This window comes from Mauremys reevesii, linkage group 5, assembly GCF_016161935.1.
Source record: "Mauremys reevesii isolate NIE-2019 linkage group 5, ASM1616193v1, whole genome shotgun sequence".
Classification (NCBI taxonomy): Eukaryota; Metazoa; Chordata; order Testudines; family Geoemydidae; genus Mauremys; species Mauremys reevesii.
In genome coordinates this window covers 22,875,810-22,892,413 of record NC_052627.1, presented here as the reverse complement: position 1 = coordinate 22,892,413, position 16,604 = coordinate 22,875,810, and the positions used below count along the sequence as shown (strand labels likewise).

Genomic DNA, 16,604 nt, shown 5'->3' with positions numbered 1-16,604 from the left:
CAGATATTGCAGAGTGAAGGGTCGATGACTTGCACAGGAGAATGGGAGAAATCAGGAAATTAAAAACTCCTTCTCCTCCTCCTCCTCCGAGTTCTCTCTCTACCTCTACGACCTCTTCTCCTTCTGCCATGTCGTCTTCTCCTCCTTCCATGTCGACCCCCGCGGCCTCCCCTTCGTCGCCTTCTGCGACGGCTCCTGCTTCTGCTCCTGCTGCATCTGTACCTTGCCATTCACACCAGTTTTCTATCACTATAACTCTATAAACTCTTATGGAGCTAACTCCTAATTGACACTGGTATAACTGAGAGGATGATCAAGCCAATCCTTTTCACTGAAAATGTCTAAATTAAATATGTTATAGACTTCTCCACTTGATTTTCTACAAAATCTTCTTGGCTTTATCCCTCTTCTCAGTCACCTCTATAGTACTCCGTCTTCCATAAATCCTGTCCTTGTGCTTATCGAAAGCATTCACAGTCAAAGACTCTAGAACTTGTGGATGTTCACTGGCCTTCAAAATATAGATTGAATGTACTCAGTCCTTCAGGAAATCCTAGGCAATTTCATGTTTTTTCACACATGTATGAAAGCTGAGAAAGCTTGCAAATCATCTATCTCATGATGCATTAGATGGAACATCTTGGAGGCCCTCTCCCTGAGGGTGGGGTGAGAAGCTATGTTTTGGAGGGCAAGTATGCACATATTCACGTAGTCACTGACAGTTTTAATCACAAGAACCATACAGAGTCTACAAAACAGATCCACCTCAATCACCAAACAGGCCTCTGTAGAAGGACTGTTTTGAGATCAACAAATAGCTATGAGAGTAGAAAATCATTACGAGGCAAAATATTTCTCTCCTCTGTCATAGGATCAGGTCATCTCCCGCAACCTCCCTCCTTGATATCGTTGTGTATGTGTTTCATTAATTGGCTGTCTCAGTTTGGTTGCTATGTTTTATTGATTTCACACCTCTCTGAGCCTTCCTTCTGTTTCCCCACATTCCCTACATTCCCCCCAGTCTGTTTCCCGATTCCCATGTTTTCCTGTTCCCTCATAGTTTCCTGTCCAATTTCCAAACAACAGAGAGAGCCACATTAAAATCACATTCTCTGAGGGCAGCCCAGGTTCCATTTCTTCAGGAAAAAGATGGGAGACATCAGTGAAATTTACTGCACAAGCCTTCTTTCTCCACATTCTTTCTCTGGCTTTCACAGAGAAAATAAAACAGCGCAGTATGAAGCATGTGGGTTACACTTTGACTTCAGACCAGCAAGCCAAAGCTGCTGAGCCAGTAAGCTCACAAAGGCCTGCACTAGAGACCTCACAAAAGCCTGAGGCTTAACATCAGCCCAGAGAGCCAGAGGTGCTGATCTAGCAAACCTTACAAAGACCTGTGCTTTGACAAGAGCCAGTAGCCTCACAGAGGCCTGACTTTGACTTTACCCCAGCAAGGTAGTGTTGCTGTGCCCGACACCTGAGGCCTGTGTCCAGACATCATGCTAGGAAGATGGAAGTACCAAGCTAGTATCCTGACAAAGTCCCGCTTGGCTTCAGCAGGGGCCTGGAAATGCTGTAGCCGGAACTCTGTGTCAGTGCTTTGACCATTACCAACACAGCATGTTGTATGTGCTGAGCCAGTGACCTCATAGCAGCCCATTCTTTGATATCAACCCAGTATGCTACATTTGAGGAACAAGTGACCTCATAGAGGCCTGTACTTGGACATAAGCCCAGAAACCTAGAGATGCTGAACCACTCAAGGCCTGTTGGCTTGGCGCCAGCCATCATTCTAGAATGTGTTGAGATTTGACTTTATCCCAGCAAGCTAAAGGTCCTGAGCTAGTAACCCTTCAAGGCCTGTGCATTTACATCAACCCAACATGCTATAATTGGTGAGCTAGTGACCTCACAGAGGCCTTTGCACTGAATTCAACCCGTGGTGATCAGATCAGTGTGGAAAAAAGAATGAGCTAGTGAACTCACAGAAAGCGCGTTAAGTCCCATTTGCTCTTCTGGAGAGACACGAGGGATTTAAAAAGAGCTGAGGACCTGGCCTTCTGCAGTTATAAAAACTCAGCACCTATTTATCTGGCCAGACCCTATTCCACATGCAGTTCCCCAGCTTCTGATGATGCCTGCCCTAGACACAGTTCCCTGGGGATTTCTCCATGGATCCAGCTTCTCCGATGCTCCTGGTTTTCAAGCCACAGCTGTTCCCCCACAACTCCCTGCCCCAGGAACGAGGGTCCTGCCTTAAGGTCTTTCCTTCTACCTGGCCAGAGGAAGGATTAAAAGGATAATGGAAATGGTAGCTTCTTCCATACCAGGTGCATCACTCTCTTATCACCATAAGGAAAGGTTTCAAAGTGCAGGTTTGTCGTCTTTTTGCTGGTTTGTTTTCAGCAGGGATTTGGCAAAATCTAATCTCACACTGGTTTAAATTAGGAGTAACACAAGTCACTGGAATGGAAACTGGTAATTGCCTAGAATATTGTCTTCATGGTACAGTCTCAACCAGAAGTATACATACATGGCTGATGATGGAGGGGTGGCCTGGCAAAATTTGAGTGAGTGGGTGCTGCGACCCTGTGCTCCAGGTCACACTGTCACTCTCTCAAATTTGTCTCGCTGACCTTCCATTACCACAGAGGGGCAGCTGGGGGAAAACTGTGTGCTGTGACCTCATGGACCAATTCACAATGCCTGGAATGCGGAGCTGCGCACAGCGCTGCAGAAGAGGAGCTGCTGCTGTGGCGTGAGTTCGCTTTCTAACCCCCACTCCTCTGGCCTTCCCTCCACACCAGGACCGTGAGCCATGTAGAAACTTCCCACAACCCACTGGTGGGTCACAACCCATTGTTTAGGAAACATATTGTTTTAGAGGATATTTTTGTGCGTGTGTCAAAAAATACTGACATACCCAGCCAGCAAAGTAAACAGTTACATTACTGTATCATTTAAATAATTACAGAGGGTTCAGAACTATTCGCTACATGCTTGATACACCTCATACTTTTCTGCAAGCAAACAGCTAGGAATAAAATTGGTAATTTTTTTTATCTTGGCAAGGCTATAGGTCAATAGATTGACCTGAAAATATGCATATATTGGTGAATGTCTATAGGCTGTTTGTCAGGATGTGCAGCAAAACTGATAGGTGAGACATGTTATGGGATATTACTGAAAATATAATGCCCATTATAAAATCAGAAGGCACTGGAAGAATGTTGCAGCACTGTTCCAAAAATTCTCAAGAAGGACAGGATAATACCGAAAATATGCCATCATCAAATCATAAGATAGTCTAACAACAGTGTTCAAATTCTGGGCAGCTTATCTCATTGGGTTTCAGAGATGGCTGAAAAAAATAATGATCAAAGGCAGAGAAACTTCCATATGAAAAAAGAAACAACTTGGGACAGTTTATTGAGGGGGAAAAGAGATAGATGAAAGATATATGATAGATAGGTTGCGTAGAAGATAGTAAAAAGGATGTAAGAATCCTGATCCTTCCAGGAAATAACCAACCTCTGGCTGAGACGGCTAGGAAGAAACTGTAAATTATCATAAATCCACCTATTATTTCCAAACCTATGCAAAGAAACAATGAGACCGGAAAATGACATTTCAAAGTTTATTAACAGGTGGCATTGTTCAAATGGTAGCTGGTTCCTTGCATCTTAGGAAGTCATCGCGGGGTGTTGTCACTGAAGGAATGTTTCTTTTTGCCATAGCAGATATTGCAGTGTGGAGGGTCGATGACTTGTACAGGAGAATGGGAGAAATCAGGAAATTAAAAACTCCTCCTTCTCCTCCTCCTCCTTCTCCTGTGAGTTCGCTCTCTACCTCTACGACCTCTCCTCCTTCTGCCATGTCGTCGTCTTCTCCTCCTTCCATGTCGACCTCCGCGGCCTCCCCTTCGTCGCCTTCTGCGACGGCTCCTGCTTCTGCTCCTGCTGCGTCTGTACCTTGCCATTTCTGGAGAAGATTTTGGCTTTCAAGATCTCCGCAGCAGGAGCACCAGCTCTGTAGAATGCAGCCAACCTGTCTGGTAAGATATCCTCATCTTGTGAGCTGAGCTGGCAGCTCTGGCCTTTATATAGAGGGGCCGATAACTGTGACAAAAACCTACCGTGTCACTCACTTGTGATGAACTATAATGGGCTCGTTCACATATGGGCGTCAATTTTACTGTATAGCAAAGTGTCCATATAAGGAGAAAACCAGCTAACATGACCACATATACCCCCTAAATACCACTATCAAACAAAATTCCTAATCAGGAAAAGAGACACATTTTCACACTATATGACCATAAAATGGCTCTCTTTGTTGAAATGACCATATATGTAAAAAACCTGAAGTATGGATAGCAACCAACTACATCTTTTAAAGTGACCACATAAGGGAAATTAAAAAGACTTTAATATAACTTTTATTAAAATAAATGATCAATGCTCATGTGAATTAGTCTTAACATTAGAGCCATTGAGCAAGGTCCCAAGTCTGGTGGAATGATAAATGCTTCATCAATCTTGAAAAGAGGGGGACCACTGTTAATTCCAAATATTAAATGAATAATATCTTTAAGACTCTCTAAAGAGCATAGGCATTTAGGATCATTTTTTAAACTGAGTATCCTTACTGTAAATGAGATTGAGGGGGAAAAAACTGTAGGACTGAACAGAACACACAGTGCAGAATAACTGCAAGAATTGTGTGTGTGTTGATCTGATTTCTTGATGGGCTTCTCATGTTGCAGAGGGAGAAAGAACTCAGGGCAACTAAGAGGAGGCTCAGTGATCATAGGGCGGAAGATTAGGAAGAAACTGCAATCTGTCAAAAATACAACCCCTATTTTCTAAGTGCAGGCAAAACACAAGGACCCAATGAGACTGCAAAATGAAATTTCAAAGTTTATTGACAGGTGGTATTGTTCAACTGGTAGCAGGCTCCTTCCATCTTGGGATGTCATCGCGGGGTGTTGTCACTGAAGGAATGTTTCTTTTTGCCATAGCAGATGTTGCAGTGTGGAGGGTCGATGACTTGCACAGGAGAATGGGAGAAATCAGGAAATTAAAAACTCCTCCTTCTCCTCCTCCTCCTTCTCCTCCTGTGAGTTTGCTCACTACCTCTACGACCTCTCCTCCTTCTGCCATGTCGTCGTCTTCTCCTTCCATGTCGACCACCGCGGCCTCCCCTTCGTCGCCTTCTGCGACGGCTCCTGCTTCTGCTCCTGCTGCGTCTGTACCTTGCCATTTCCGGAGAAGATTATAGCTTTCAAGATCTCCGCAGCTGGAGCACCAGCTCCGTAGGAGCAGCCAACCTGTCTGGTGCGATGTCCTCATCTTGTGAGCTGAGCTGGCAGCTCTGGCCCTTATATAGAGGGGCTGGTAAGTGTGACAAAAACCTACCGGGTCACTCACCTGTGATGAACTATAATGGGCTTGTTCAGACATGGGCATCAATTTTACTGTATAGCAAACTGTCCATATAAGGAAAAATGCCAGCTGTCCTGATCATGTCATTAACACTTTCCACTGAAATGACTATATAAGGACAAAGCCACTAGTTTTGACCCTATATGGACATAAAATGGTTTTTTGTTGAAATGACAGTATAACCACAAAAACAACATCACAAACACCCTGAAGTTAGGAGGATGCAGGCAACTATGAAGCTATGGAATTGTTTGCCTCTACATTACCCTTGCCTTGTTGGATTAATCTTGTCAATGTTTGGCTGACTTGATTTAAACTGTGGATCTATTCAGCCTACCTGTCTTTGGTGGAATTTCCTGAGCTTGTTAGTTGAACTGGCACTCTGACCTTTATGTAGAGAGGCTGATAAGTATGACCCACATTGCCCTATTATTCAGCTGTGATAAACTAGAATTAAGCAATATATGGCCATCAAATTTACTGTACAGCAAAGTGTCTATGTAAGAAAACAAATAGATTTTTCCCTTTTTATAAACACTTTGGAAGTTAATTTATGTAGGTCACACTTATCAAAGGGGAAAGCAGTGACCAGTTGATATTATATCTCTTCACTACATAATGGCAACACCCATCATGACACCCAACCATCAGAAATGAGAAGTTGCCCTTCCTAATTTGATCTACTTTGATTACTACCCATGTGTTCATTTATGAACTCCAGGAGATGGCACTAACTCAGTCCTAATTGTGTTTTCTTGACTTTGAACCTTTATGTACCTAAAAAGGTTGTTTTTAAGATCATGTGAAATGTTTTGGATCTAGTGCCTGTTTTTTTTTTTAAAGTGAGAAAAAGTAGCTTATGACCCCAAAAAGTTTCACCTTTGTTTCCTGAGGACAATTGAAACAGCATGTGAATTACAAGTTAAAAGAGATGGCTGATTTATACCATGTGTATCTTTTTCCCTGCAGCAAATGAATAACTTCAATATTGTTATCAAATGCACACTGTAGTATTTTGGGGTGATAAAATAATTAAGTGTTGAAACGTTGTGATCCGTGTGTCATTGAGAGGACTAAAGATTTGTGAAAAAATGGTCAAAAGCTTAAAACCAAACCCATGATTTGAATACAGTGGGCCAAATTCCCCTTTCCATTTCAGGCAAGCAGGAATGTAACCCATTAGATTTGTAAGTAAAAAGGAAGGTATTTTAGCCACTAGAACGAACAGTGTTTCAATAGCAGCTGTTACAATTTGAAAATAATAGGCTTGATTCTCCATTCACACCAGTTTTATATCACTATAACTCTATAAACTCCTATGGCACTAACTCCTAATTGACACTGGTATAACTGAGAGGATGATCAAGCTGGAAATGTCTAAATTAAATATGTTATAGACATCTCCACTTCATATTCTACAAAATCTTCTTGGCTTTATCCCTCTTCTCAGTCACCTGTGTGATACGTACCATTAGTTATGCAATCACACTCGCTCCTGTCATGCCTTTATTACATCTGACCAGGCAAGTCTCAGAATAAGGAAACCTCTCAATAGAATCAGTACTGTGTGTTCCATTTGGACAAGGTCGTCTTTGAACTGATGTGGCATTCACCTCTATAGTACTCTGTCTTCCATAAGTGCCGTCCTTGTGCTTATCCAAAGCATTCACAGTCAAAGACTCTAGAACTTGCTGGATGTTCACTGGCCTTCAAAATATAGATTGAATGTACTCAGTTCTTCAGGAAATCCTAGGCCCTTTCATGTTTTTTCACACATGTATGAAAGCTTTGAAAGCTTGCAAATCATCTATCTCATGATGCATTAGATGGAACATCTTGGAGGCCCTCTCTCTGAGGGAGGGGTGACAACATATGTTTTGGAGGGCAAGTATGCACAAATTCACGTAGTCACTGACAGTTTTAATCACAAGAACCATACAGACTCTGCAAAACAGATCCACCTCTATCACGAAACAGGCCTCTGTAGAAGGACTGTTTTGAGATCAACAAATGGCTATGTGAGTAGAAAATCATTAAGATGCAAAATATTTCTCTCCTCTGTCATAGGATCAGGTCATCTCCCCCAACCTCCATCCTAGATATTTTTGTTTATGTGTTTCATTAATTGGCTGTCTCAGTTTGGTTGCTATGTTTTATTGATTTTCACACCTCTCTGAGCCTTCCTTCTGTTTCCCCACATTCCCTACACTCCCCCCAGTCTGTTTCTTCATTCCCATGTTTTCCTGCTCCCTCATAGTTTCCTGTCCAATTTCCAAACAACAGAGAGAGCCACATTACAATCACATTCTCTGAGGGCAGCCCAGGTTCGATTTCTTCAGGAAAAAGATGAGAGTCATCAGTGAACTTTACTGCACAAGCCTTCTTTCTCCACATTCTTTCTCTGGCTTTCACAGAGAAAATAAAACAGTGCATTATGAAGCATGTGGGATACACTTTGACTTCAGACCAGCAAGCCAAAGCTGCTGAGCCAGTAAGCTCACAAAGGCCTGCACTAGAGACCTCACAAAAGCCTGAGTCTTAACATCAGCCCAGAGAGCCAGAGGTTCTGATCTAGCAAACCTTACAAAGACCTGTGCTTTGACAAGAGCCAGTAGCCTCACAGAGGCCTGACTTTGACTTTACCCCAGCAAGGTAGTGGTGCTGTGCCAGACACCTGAGGCCTGTGTCCAGACATCATGCTAGGAAGATGGAGGTACCGAGCTAGTATCCTGACAAAGTCCCGCTTGGCTTCAGCAGGGGCCTGGAAGTGCTATAGCTGGAACTCTGTGTCAGTGCTTTGACCATTACCAACACAGCATGTCATATGTGCTGAGCCAGTGACCTCATAGCAGGGGCGGCTCTAGGCACCAGCTAAACAAGCAGGTGCCCAGGGCGGCGAAATTTAGGGGGCGGCTAAATGACAGGCGTGTATGTGCCCGCTTACCGGAAGAGTGGCGGGAGCTCTTCCCCGGCTGCATAGTACAGGCCGCTCCTCGGCTTGTCCCCGCGGGTGCACACCAAGAAGCGGCCCCTTCTCTGCAGCCCGGGCAGGGCTGCGCTACCGGCTCCCACCTTTCCGCGGTAAGCAACCCCCCCGCGGAGCTGGTAGCGCGGCCCTGCCCCGGCTGCAGAGGAGGGGCCGCCGGAGTGCACCGGCGGGGACAAGCGGAGGAGAAGCGGCCCCTCCTCTGCAGCCCGGGCAGGGCCGCGCTACCAGCTCCGCCTGGGGGGGGGTTGCTTACCGCGGAAAGGCGGGAGCCGGTAGCGCAGCCCTGCTCGGGCTGCAGAGGAGGGGCCGCTTCTCCTCCGCTTGTCCCCGCCGGTGCACTCCGAGAAGCGGCCCCTCCTCTGCAGCTGGGGAAGGGCCGCGCTACCAGCTCCCGCCGCTCTGCCGCAGTAAGGCCCCCAGGCGGAGCTGGTAGCGCGCCCTGCCCCAGCTGCAGAGGAGGGGCCGCTCCTCAGCTTGTTCGCGCTGCTCTCCTGCGGCCACCCCCCACCCTCCAGACGAACCGGTAGCCAGCTGCGGGCCGCCTCCCGGGGGGGGGCTAGGGCGGCGCTGCGCTGCGCTGCTCGGGGGGGGCGGGGGCTCGAGCTGCGGCTGCGGTCGGCGCCACTCAGGGGGCGGGGGGGGCGGCGCTCTTCTTTTCTGCCTGGGGCGGCAGAAAAGCTAGAGCCGGCCCTGACTCATAGCAGCCCGTTCTTTGATATCAACCCAGTATGCTACATTTGAGGAACAAGTGACCTCATAGAGGCCTGTACTTGGACATAATCCCAGAAACCTAGAGGTGCTGAACCACTCAAGGCCTGTTGCCGTGGCGCCAGTCATCATTCTAGAATGTGTTGAGATTTCACTTTATCCCAGCAAGCTAAAGGTCCTGAGCTGGTAACCCTCCAAGGCCTGTGCATTTACATCAACCCAGCATGCTAGAATAGGTGAGCTAGTGACCTCACAGAGGCCTTTGCACTGAATTCAGCCCGTGGTGATCAGATCAGTGTGGGAAAAAGAATGAGCTAGTGAACTCACAGAAAGTGCTTTAAGTCCCATTTACTCTTCTGGAGTGACACAAGAGGGATTTAAGAAGAGCTGAGGAGCTGGCCTTCTGCAGTTATAAAAACTCAGGACCTATTTATCTGGAATGACTACAACCCTTGGAATTTATTAAAATCAATAATAATACTGTTTTAACACGTAGTGGCGAATGAGACATACAGCTTGTCTCAGTTAGCCATCTTCACAGATTAAGTCTATAGAATCCAAGCCTTTATTTGTTTTGACCACAATAGGAAATTCTGTCTATCCAATCACTGAAGCTTGCAGAAAATTGAATAGATTTATGGACTCGCAGTTACAATTTTAATTATAACCTCCATTTTGAAAACTTTAGCCCTCAGTCTCTCAGGAGGCTGTTTTGTGTAAAGCTTCACAGGCCAACTGGAATCCATCATTTAAGCAAATGGATACCTTCTTGAACAAGAAATACATGCCTTCACTTGACAGAAACACTTTTCCTATTTGCATTACTGAGAGTTTTGCTACAATAAATGTACAGAGAGAAATGGCATTTTCTTAAATACAATTGCTTCGGCAAGTGTGACACATACTGTATAAAACAACATGAAAGTAGGTCGGATATATATTTTTTTTTCTGAGGGGGGGTTGATCTGTGTGTGTTGATCTGATTTCTTGATGAGCTTATGTTGCAGAGGGAGAAAGAACATTCTGCATGCTGAATGCTTACAAAGGATGGATAGCTCACTTTACCTTTAGGGAGAATGCTTTTAAAAAATCTCTCCACAATGACCACGACATCTCTTTGCAGAGAAAAGAGAGGAGAATTAAAAGTAAGTAAAGTCCAATTAAAAGAAACATGGTGAAAATTCAGGTAATTTTGCTAGGGACAAATATTTTTCAGCTCAGTTCCATAACGGATTAGTTTAAACAGATATCTCAAAATTGCACAATACATTTATAAAACTGTCAATAACATTTCTAATGGGAAGAGCCCATCACTAAATACACTCCCTAGTTAAAACAGATTCATGTCTTTCAGTTTTTTCTAGACAAGTAATCTTTCCCCTCAAGAAAATTTTGCTCGGTTAGATGACCTGGGAATGAAAGTCTGTCTTTATCACAGATGCAACAGATTCACCCCTGAAAATATTATAGCTGTTCTAAGAGACAGTCTACATGGGATCACTCCAAAAAGATATTCCAAATGAGCTGAAGGTGTGAATGTAAAGTGGATCATTTAAACTGAATTGCATTCAGAATCCTGATCCTTCCAGGAAATAACCAACCTCTGGCTGAGACGGATAGGAAGAAACTGTAAATTGTCATAAATCCACCTATTATTTCCAAACCTATGCAAAGAAACAATGAGACCGCAAAATGAAATTTCAAAGTTTATTAACAGGTGGCATTGTTCAAATGGTAGCTGGTTCCTTGCATCTTAGGAAGTCATCGCGGGGTGTTGTCACTGAAGGAATGTTTCTTTTTGCCATAGCAGATATTGCAGAGTGAAGGGTTGATGATTTGCACAGGAGAATGGGAGAAATCAGGAAATTAAAAACTCCTCCTTCTCCTCCTCCTCCGAGTTCTCTCTCTACCTCTACGACCTCTCCTCCTTCTGCCATGTCGTCTTCTCCTCCTTCCATGTCGACCCCCGCGGCCTCCCCTTCATCGCCTTCTGCGACGGCTCCTGCTTCTGCTCCTGCTGCGTCTGTACCTTGCCATTTCCGGAGAAGATTATGGCTTTCAAGATCTCCGCAGCTGGAGCACCAGCTCCGTAGGAGACAGCCAACCTGTCTGGTGGGATGTCCTCATCTTGTGAGCTGAGCTGGCAGCTCTGGCCCTTATATAGAGGGGCTGGTAAGTGTGACAAAAACCTACCGGGTCACTCACCTGTGATGAACTATAATGGGCTTGTTCATATATGGGCATCAATTTTACTGTATAGCAAACTGTCCATATAAGGAAAAATGCCAGCTGTCCTGATCATGTCATTAACACTTTCCACTGAAATGACTATATAAGGACAAAGCCACTAGTTTTGACCCTATATGGACATAAAATGGTTTTTTGTTGAAATGACAGTATAACCACAAAAACAACATCACAAACACCCTGAAGTGAGGAGGACGCAGCCATCTATGAAGCTATGGAATTGTTTGCCTCTATATTACCCTTGCCTTGTTGGATTAATTTTGTCAATGTTTGGCTGACTTGATTTAAACTGTGGATCTATTCAGCCTACCTGTCTTTGGTGGAATTTCCTGAGCTTGTTAGTTGAGCTGGCACTCTGACCTTTATGTAGTGAGGCTGATAAGTATGACCCACATTGCCCTATTATTCAGTTGCGATAAACTAGAATTAAGCAATATATGGCCATCAAATTTACTGTACAGCAAAGTGACTACATAAGAAAACAAATATATTTTTCCCTTTTTATAAACACTTTGGAAGTTAATTTATGTAGGTCACACTTATCAGAGGGGAAAGCAGTGACCAGTCGATATTATATCTCTTCACTACATAATGGCAACACCCATCATGACACCCAACCATCAGAAATGAGAAGTTGCCCTTCCTAATTTGATCTACTTTGATTACTACCCATGTGTTCATTTATGAACTCCAGGAGATGGCACTAACTCAGTCCTAATTGTGTTTTCTTGACTTTGAACATTTAGGTACCTAAAATGGTTGCTTCGAATATCATGTGAAATGTTTTGGATCTAGTGCTCTATTTTTTTTTTTTTTTTGCAAAGTGAGAAAAAGTAGCTTATGACCCCAAAAGGTTTCACCTTTTCTCCTGAGGGCAATTGAAACAGATGCTCCTGGTTTTCAAGCCACAGCTGTTCCCCCACAACTCCCTGCCCCAGGAACGAGGGTCCTGCCTTAAGGTCTTTCCTTCTACCTGGCCAGAGGAAGGATTAAAAGGATAATGGAAATGGTAGCTTCTTCCATACCAGGTGCATCACTCTCTTATCACCATAAGGAAAGGTTTCAAAGTGCAGGTTTGTCGTCTTTTTGCTGGTTTGTTTTCAGCAGGGATTTGGCAAAATCTAATCTCACACTGGTTTAAATTAGGAGTAACACAAGTCACTGGAATGGAAACTGGTAATTGCCTAGAATATTGTCTTCATGGTACAGTCTCAACCAGAAGTATACATACATGGCTGATGATGGAGGGGTGGCCTGGCAAAATTTGAGTGAGTGGGTGCTGCGACCCTGTGCTCCAGGTCACACTGTCACTCTCTCAAATTTGTCTCGCTGACCTTCCATTACCACAGAGGGGCAGCTGGGGGAAAACTGTGTGCTGTGACCTCATGGACCAATTCACAATGCCTGGAATGCGGAGCTGCGCACAGCGCTGCAGAAGAGGAGCTGCTGCTGTGGCGTGAGTTCGCTTTCTAACCCCCACTCCTCTGGCCTTCCCTCCACACCAGGACCGTGAGCCATGTAGAAACTTCCCACAACCCACTGGTGGGTCACAACCCATTGTTTAGGAAACATATTGTTTTAGAGGATATTTTTGTGCGTGTGTCAAAAAATACTGACATACCCAGCCAGCAAAGTAAACAGTTACATTACTGTATCATTTAAATAATTACAGAGGGTTCAGAACTATTCGCTACATGCTTGATACACCTCATACTTTTCTGCAAGCAAACAGCTAGGAATAAAATTTGTAAATTTTTTTATCTTGGCAGGCTATAGGTCAATAGATTGACCTGAAAATATGGATATATTGGTGAATGTCTATAGGCTGTTTGTCAGGATGTGCAGCAAAACTGATAGGTGAGACATGTTATGGGATATTACTGAAAATATAATGCCCATTATAAAATCAGAAGGCACTGGAAGAATGTTGCAGCACTGTTCCAAAAATTCTCAAGAAGGACAGGATAATACCGAAAATATGCCATCATCAAATCATAAGATAGTCTAACAACAGTGTTCAAATTCTGGGCAGCTTATCTCATTGGGTTTCAGAGATGGCTGAAAAAAATAATGATCAAAGGCAGAGAAACTTCCATATGAAAAAAGAAACAACTTGGGACAGTTTATTGAGGGGGAAAAGATAGATGAAAGATATATGATAGATAGGTTGCGTAGAAGATAGTAAAAAGGATGTAAGAATCCTGATCCTTCCAGGAAATAACCAACCTCTGGCTGAGACGGCTAGGAACTGTAAATTATCATAAATCCACCTATTATTTCCAAACCTATGCAAAGAAACAATGAGACCGCAAAATGACATTTCAAAGTTTATTAACAGGTGGCATTGTTCAAATGGTAGCTGGTTCCTTGCATCTTAGGAAGTCATCGCGGGGTGTTGTCACTGAAGGAATGTTTCTTTTTGCCATAGCAGATATTGCAGTGTGGAGGGTCGATGACTTGTACAGGAGAATGGGAGAAATCAGGAAATTAAAAACTCCTCCTTCTCCTCCTCCTCCTTCTCCTCCTGTGAGTTTGCTCACTACCTCTACGACCTCTCCTCCTTCTGCCATGTCGTCGTCTTCTCCTTCCATGTCGACCTCCGCGGCCTCCCCTTCGTCGCCTTCTGCGACGGCTCCTGCTTCTGCTCCTGCTGCGTCTGTACCTTGCCATTTCCGGAGAAGATTATGGCTTTCAAGATCTCCGCAGCTGGAGCACCAGCTCCGTAGGAGACAGCCAACCTGTCTGATGGGATGTCCTCATCTTGTGAGCTGAGCTGGCAGCTCTGGCCCTTATATAGAGGGGCTGGTAAGTGTGACAAAAACCTACCGGGTCACTCACCTGTGATGAACTATAATGGGCTTGTTCAGACATGGGCATCAATTTTACTGTATAGCAAACTGTCCATATAAGGAAAAATGCCAGCTGTCCTGATCATGTCATTAACACTTTCCACTGAAATGACTATATAAGGACAAAGCCACTAGTTTTGACCCTATATGGACATTAAATGGTTTTTTGTTGAAATGATAGTATAACCACAAAAACAACATCACAAACACCCTGAAGTTAGGAGGATGCAGGCAACTATGAAGCTATGGAATTGTTTGCCTCTACATTACCCTTGCCTTGTTGGATTAATCTTGTCAATGTTTGGCTGGCTTGATTTAAACTGTGGATCTATTCAGCCTACCTGTCTTTGGTGGAATTTCCTGAGCTTGTTAGTTGAACTGGCACTCTGACCTTTATGTAGAGAGGCTGATAAGTATGACCCACATTGCCCTATTATTCAGCTGTGATAAACTAGAATTAAGCAATATATGGCCATCAAATTTACTGTACAGCAAAGTGTCTATGTAAGAAAACAAATAGATTTTTCCCTTTTTATAAACACTTTGGAAGTTAATTTATGTAGGTCACACTTATCAAAGGGGAAAGCAGTGACCAGTTGATATTATATCTCTTCACTACATAATGGCAACACCCATCATGACACCCAACCATCAGAAATGAGAAGTTGCCCTTCCTAATTTCATCTACTTTGATTACTACCCATGTGTTCATTTATGAACTCCAGGAGATGGCACTAACTCAGTCCTAATTGTGTTTTCTTGACTTTGAACCTTTATGTACCTAAAAAGGTTGTTTTTAAGATCATGTGAAATGTTTTGGATCTAGTGCCCTTTTTTTTTTTTCTGTAAAGTGAGAAAAAGTAGCTTATGGCCCCAAAAAGTTTTACCTTTGTTTCCTGAGGACAATTGAAACAGCATGTGAATTACAAGTTAAAAGAGATGGCTGATTTATACTATGTGTATCTTTTTCCCTGCAGCAAATGAATAACTTCAATATTGTTATCAAATGCACACTGTAGTATTTTGGGGTGATAAAATAATTAAGTGTTGAAACGTTGTGATCCGTGTGTCATTGAGAGGACTAAAGATTTGTGAAAAAATGGTCAAAAGCTTAAAACCAAACCCATGATTTGAATACAGTGGGCCAAATTCCCCTTTCCATTTCAGGCAAGCAGGAATGTAACCCATTACATTTGTAGTAAAAAGGAAGGTATTTTAGCCACTAGAATGAACAGTGTTTCAATAGCAGCTGTTACAATTTGAAAATAATAGGCTTGATTCTCCATTCACACCAGTTTTATATCACTATAACTCTATAAACTCTTATGGAGCTAACTCCTAATTGACACTGGTATAACTGAGAGGATGATCAAGCCTATCCTTTTCACTGGAAATGTCTAAATTAAATATGTTATAGACATCTCCACTTCATATTCTACAAAATCTTCTTGGCTTTATCCCTCTTCTCAGTCACCTCTATAGTACTCCATCTTCCATAAATCCTGTCCTTGTGCTTATCTAAAGCATTCACAGTCAAAGACTCTAGAACTTGTGGATGTTCACTGGCCTTCAAAATATAGATTGAATGTACTCAGTTCTTCAGGAAATCCTAGGCCCTTTCATGTTTTTTCACACATGTATGAAAGCTTTGAAAGCTTGCAAATCATCTGTCTCATGATGCATTAGATGGAACATCTTGGAGGCCCTCTCCCTGAGGGTGGGGTGAGAAGCTATGTTTTGGAGGGCAAGTATGCACATATTCACGTAGTCACTGACAGTTTTAATCACAAGAACCATACAGACTCTACAAAACAGATCCACCTCAATAACCAAACAGGCCTCTGTAGGAGGACTGTTTTGAGATCAACAAATAGCTATGTGAGGAGAAAATCATTACGAGGCAAAATATTTCTCTCCTCTGTCATAGTATCAGGTCATCTCCCGCAACCTCCCTCCTTGATATCGTTGTGTATGTGTTTCATTAATTGGCTGTCTCAGTTTGGTTGCTATGTTTTATTGATTTTCACACCTCTCTGAGCCTTCCTTCTGTTTTCCCACATTCCCTACACTCCCCCCAGTCTGTTTCCCCATTCCCATGTTTTCCTGCTCCCTCATAGTTTCCTGTCCAATTTCCAAATAACAGAGAGAGCCACATTAAAATCACATTCTCTGAGGGCAGCCCAGGTTCGATTTCTTCAGGAAAAAGATGGGAGTCATCAGTGAACTTTACTGCACAAGCCTTCTTTCTCCACATTCTTTCTCTGGCTTTCACAGAGAAAATAAAACAGTGCAGTATGAAGCATGTGGGTTACACTTTGACTTCAGACCAGCAAGCCAAAGCTGCTGAGCCAGTAAGCTCACAAAGGC

At 43.5% G+C, this 16,604-nt stretch overlaps 1 protein-coding gene across 23 annotated transcripts in view; it reads right to left on the bottom strand.

The window, feature by feature from the left end:
- CCSER1 (coiled-coil serine rich protein 1) overlaps window positions 1-16,604 on the bottom strand; it is a 1,061,579-nt gene that overhangs the window by 747,118 nt on the left and 297,857 nt on the right. The gene's annotated exons all lie outside the window — the stretch shown is intronic.